Source organism: Haliotis cracherodii, unplaced genomic scaffold, assembly GCF_022045235.1.
Source record: "Haliotis cracherodii isolate W230 unplaced genomic scaffold, xgHalCrac1.p SCAF_10, whole genome shotgun sequence".
In the NCBI taxonomy this organism is placed as follows: domain Eukaryota; kingdom Metazoa; phylum Mollusca; class Gastropoda; order Lepetellida; family Haliotidae; genus Haliotis; species Haliotis cracherodii.
In genome coordinates this window covers 58541304-58547303 of record NW_027266265.1, presented here as the reverse complement: position 1 = coordinate 58547303, position 6000 = coordinate 58541304, and positions in this window count along the sequence as shown.

Sequence of the window (6000 nt, the reverse complement as noted above, 5' to 3'; positions counted from 1 at the left end):
ACGTGTCATATATGGCGGTATGAGGTTTAGTGCGGTGACAATCAGCTCAGGGACACCAGAGGGAATACTAGCCCTCTCTAGCATCACTACATGACCCTGGTTAGAATAGGCTGCTTGTTTGTTTGTCGTTTAACGCCGCACTCAGCAATATTCCAGCTATATGACGGCGGTCTGTATATAATCGAGTCTGGACCAGACAATCCAGTGAGTGACATCATGAGCATCGATCAACGCAATTGGGATACGATGACATGCATCAACCAAGTCAGCGAGCATGACCACCCGACCCCGTTAGTCGCCTCGTACGACAAGCGTAGTCGCCTTTTACGGCAAGCATGGGTTGCTGAAGACCTATTCTGCCCCGGATCTTCACGGGTCTGGTGTGAATAGACTAAACGAGGTTCGGTATATGTCATCGGAGTCTGGTGGATTTGGACGTTGCTCATTATATCAATCACTGGTTTGTCTGGCCCATAGTCGGTAATTTATATAGCTGGAATATCGGAGGATGTGTTAAACAACAGATACCCCATTATGCGCCCCACGGCTCCGGTCAGATCCAAAGAGGATAGACGTGTCCAATGGAACATTGAGGAAACTAACAGAAAGCTACTACAGATAATTCTTAGTCGAGTATTTACTTCGCCGTATGAGGGATCGCGTTGCAGTAATCCACGGAAAGTGTTCAATCATAAGAACACCGCCTTCCTGGCGAGGATGAAAGACTCACCAATCCCCTCATTCCCCTTAATGGTCCAATCTGAAGAGCCCTGGTTCATGTTGGACTTATAGTATACTGAAACCCTTTGATGTTTCTCGTTGTTGGGATCTGCAAAGGTGTCACTTGAGGCACACGGTTGTGAGAGTGGTCTGTTATATCCATGCTTGAGGAACTATGTGCCCTATATTCATAGACTCATTGCCACATAGTTTCCACTTTCAGCGAAGGGTACGTGGCAGATTGCATGTTGTAGAGAGTTGTTGTTGTATTTGTTGTTTAACGCCGCACTCAGCAATATTCCAGCTATATGACGGCGGTCTGTAAATAAGACCAGACAATCCAGTGATTGATATCATGAGCATCGATCCACGCAATAAGGATACGATAACATGCACCAACCAAGTCAGCTAGCCTGACGACCCGATCCCGTTAGTCGCCTCTTACGACAAGCATGGTCGCTTTTTGCCGCAAGCATGGGTTGCTGAAGACCTATCCTACCCTGGATCGTCACGGGTCTAGTAGAGAGTAACTAATAGATTGTATGTAGTAGAGTGTACGTAGCAGTGTCTGCAGTGGCAGAACCTATGTAGAGTGAGACATCCATGCTGACATGCCGCAGAGTAACTCGGTTGGCTAGCACTATAAAACTGACACAACACCGGACAAGTCACGCAGAGTACCTAGGTTGGCTAGCACTATAAAACTGGCACAACACCGGACAAGTCACGCAGAGTACCTAGGTTGGCTAGCACTATAAAACTGACACAACACCGGACAAGTCACGCAGGGGGAACTGCGGAAATTTCAACAATTCAAACAACATAGAGCAATACGTTTCTTCCTTGGACTTAAAAATATGCCCCAAACGCAGCAATAAATGGAGACGTAGGATGGCTTCCTCGATATGTACGACAGTGGTCATCTGTAGCTAGCCACTGGGCAAGAATAACTAACACGATTATAAAACTGAGTGGAAAGAGAAGATAACACAAGAAGAAGGAAATCGAGGAAGAAAAAAACCCGAGGACATATAAGTTGCTTGACGATACCTGTGCCGTTAAACCATATGTGATACACCTCTCGACAGAAATCGCAGGAGTGCACTGGCTTAATTTAGATGTGGAGTGGCGCCTTTAAGAGTAGAAACTGGTTGTTACGGGAAGGTACCTTATGAAGAAAGATTTTGTTGTAACTGTACAGGGTGTATCGAGGACGAAGAACATGTCTGACTTGTATGCCCTGCATATAACGACCAGAGGGCCAACCTTCTGACTACATTTAGCTTTACTCTACCTTATTTCAACGTAGTGTCTTGTACAGACAAATTTATTGGTATAATAGCAAACTCAGATCTCATCTTTTACATTGCCAAAACCTGCCATTCTATTTAAAGTAAGCGCCGAAGGATTTTACAGAGACAATGTGTGTGCCTGTATATATGAATATATACATCAGAGTATTATAATAATGTGTATATTTAGCTACATTGGTCTCCTTATGTAATATCATTTTATGTATGTATTAATTTGTTTTGTTGCCTCTCGTGAATCGCCGCGCGATTGGTCGTAGATATTATGATCATACATGTATATAATCTTGTATTTTAAATGTATCTATGAGTGAGACACTAATAAACACCTCTGTCTGTCTGTCTGCAAGTTGATGATCTGTAGCAATCTGTTGCAATAACCTCACGTGACCTCACTTTACTTGACCCCACCTCACCTCACATGACCTGAGCTCACTTCACCTCTGTCGACATGTCACCATGGTGTGTCCATATAACGAGCATGTCACCATGGTGTGTCCATATAACGAGCATGTCACAAGGGTTTCAAGGTACTTTCACCCAAAACCTCCTGGGAAGCATCTAACGCCTGTGTGTCCCCATACTATTGTTGAGCTTCTTCTCCAGGTGTTGATTCCTGGACACCATGTGAAGCACAGCTGTCGCAATGTGAAACATGGCCGCGTATCATGTCAAACCGAGGTCACCTGAGCGACACTGCCAGGCTGTTCCATGAAGCTTGTGCCTTAATTTAGGATTTTCTCATCACCCATGTTATATGGCCCGTACATCTGTGCATGTGACAAGGTCAAGGTCATTTCTACAGTGGCTATTGTTGAAATTGGATCTTTGGGTGGCATTATTTGGATATGTAACTAATGACAAGAAGGACTATTCACTTCGATCTCCATTTTACGACAGACTCAGTGTAGATTCTAACATATATATATAGACCTACTTCATACGGTGATGCAAGCGTCGCTACATTTGTTACACAGAAGCTGATAATCTATACTATCTTGACATCAGGTCTAGAGTCTGCTGTTCTAAATTGAAGCATTTTGTGGATTCAAAGTCACCTATGCAAATACAGGTGATGCATCATATACTGGTTTGTACGGGGATGACAGAGGTCGTGTACAGCGTGAGTCACAGCCCTGTATGTTGAGAGAAATAACCGGGCTGTTTGTCGTAATGTGTGGAGCACGTGCATTGCTGCTCTCATCGTGTGCGTTGTGGATGTTCTGTATGTTCTGGGTGTTCTCCGTCTTCTGTATGCTCTGGGTGTTCTCCGTCTTCTGTATGCTCTGGGAGTTCTCCAACTTGTGTAAGGTCTGGGTGTCCTCCGCCTTATGTATGCTCTGGGTGTTCTCCGTCTTGTGTGTGGTCTGGGTGTTCTCCGTCTTGTGTATGCTCTGGGTGTCCTCCGCCTTATGTATGCTCTGGGTGTTCTCCGTCTTGTGTATGGTCTGGGTGTTCTCCGCCTAGTGTGTGGTCTGGGTGTCCTCCGCCTAGTGTATGGTCTGGGTGTTCTCCGCCTAGTGTGTGGTCTGGGTGTCCTCCGCCTACTGTATGCTCTGGGTGTCCTCCGCCTTATGTATGCTCTGGGTGTTCTCCGTCTTGTGTGTGGTCTGGGTGTTCTCCGTCTTGTGTATGCTCTGGGTGTCCTCCGCCTTATGTATGCTCTGGGTGTCCTCCGCCTTATGTATGCTCTGGGTGTTCTCCGTCTTGTGTATGGTCTGGGTGTTCTCCGCCTAGTGTGTGGTCTGGGTGTCCTCCGCCTAGTGTATGGTCTGGGTGTTCTCCGCCTAGTGTATGGTCTGGGTGTCCTCCGCCCTGTGTATGGTCTGGGTGTTCTCCGTCTTGTGTATGGTCTGGGTGTTCTCCGCCTAGTGTGTGGTCTGGGTGTCCTCCGCCTTGTGTATGGTCTGGGTGTCCTCCGCCTTGTGTATGGTCTGGGTGTTCTCCGCCTTGTGTATGGTCTGGGTGTCCTCCCTCTTGTGTATGGTCTGGGTGTTCTCCGCCTAGTGTATGGTCTGGGTGTCCTCCGCCTTGTGTATGGTCTCGGTGTCCTCCCTCTTGTGTATGGTCTGGGTGTTCTCCGTCTTGTGTATGGTCTGGGTGTTCTCCGCCTAGTGTATGGTCTGGGTGTCCTCCGCCTTGTGTATGGTCTCGGTGTCCTCCGCCTTGTGTATGGTCTGGGTGTCCTCCGCCTAGTGTATGGTCTGGGTGTTCTCCGCCTTGTGTATGGTCTGGGTGTCCTCCGCCTAGTGTATGGTCTGGGTGTTCTCCCTCTTGTGTATGGTCTGGGTGTTCTCCGCCTTGTGTAAGGTCTGGGTGTTCTCCGCCTAGTGTATGGTCTGGGTGTTCTCCGCCTTATGTATGGTCTGGGTGTCCCCCGCCTTGTGGATTCTCTGGGTGTTCTGTGTGTTGTAGATTTGTTTTTGCTAAGATATTGAAGATGTTGGATCGTGTGGGTTATTAGAACTTCACACACACAAGGACCAAACACCAATTACCATAGGCTACAGCTATCTGTCAATCAGACGAACACATGAAAGCCGAGCGCCAGATGTATCGGGTCGGCGGTGTACCGTGCGAGTCGCTTTTGGTTGAAGGGTTTCCTTTGCTGGTCTGACACGAATCTCGCTCCTCAGTTGCCAGCGTTATTATTAAAACATAATTGCAAGTGCTATATTATCCAGTCATTGTATGAGTGGAAACTGATCTTGTTTGTAAAATAACTGTTTGGAATTGTTTTCAACTAATGTGAGGACATGGTGCATCATAGCTGTCACTGAAGCGTCACACTTGGCAATGTCCTCCAAATGTCTGCTATTAAATATTTGAAAACTTTACGATGGCCTTGAATTCTTCAACCCTGATCAAACATCTTTCGAACAAGGTTCGTTTGACGATATTCAAAATTTTCGAAAAAACAGCATGCTCGATTATTCCTCAAAAGTTGTGAAATGTTTTGTTTGTTCTTTAACGCCACGCTCAGCAATATTCCAGCTATATGATGGCGGTTTGTAAATAATCAAGTCTGGACCAGACAATCCAGTGATTGACATCATGAGCATCGATCTACACAAGTGAGAAACGACAGAAAGAACTAGGGCTGTTTGAATATTGCTCGACAGAAACAGCAAGTTGGGTATTGACAAGTTGACGTCATTCCCATTTTCATACACTCTTGTGGGGAATGTTTATGCATAGATCTAAAAACCTGATATGAAATTTAAGCTAACTTTCTTCTTTTTTTTATTTTGTCTTCACGCCCCTACTTGCTCTGTTTTGAGATCGTTCATCTCCAGGTACTGATTCGTCGAACAAGCACAGTGCACAGTGCTTATTCTCGTATTCTTAACTGGAATCGGGAAGACACCCTCCAGTTCTTGGGGCCTTTGTTAAAGTCAGCTTACGCCAGATTAGACATGTTAACAATATTACCTCGACACTCTGCTTTAAGCCAGCAAACCGGTCACAACATCTTCACAATCCACAACCGTCCATGTTGTGGCACTTTTGAAGGAACACGGCATAAAGATCAAAGCATCGAACACAGCGCTGCCCTCACACATTTTAGTGTCTATCCTAATATTCCTATAGAAACTGTATTCCTTTGCTAAAGAAAAGTTTAACTTAACTTGTCTGAGTCCTCTTGGAATTGTCTGACATTTGTGAACAAAACATGTCAATGATCACTGGTTGTTCGCTGTGTGGGCGTTGACGTCACAGTGGTTACTCCGAGGTCAAGACCCACACCACTTGTATACCAGTGGGTGCTGATGACGGGCTAGTCACCAATCATACCAGACTGGTTTCAGGCTAGTCACCAATCATACCAGACTGGTTTCAGGCTAGTCACCAATCATACCAGACTGGTTTCAGGCTAGTCACCAATCATACCAGACTGGTTTCAGGCTAGTCACGAATCATACCAGACTGGATTCAGGCTAGTCATCAATCATACCAGACTGGTTTCAGG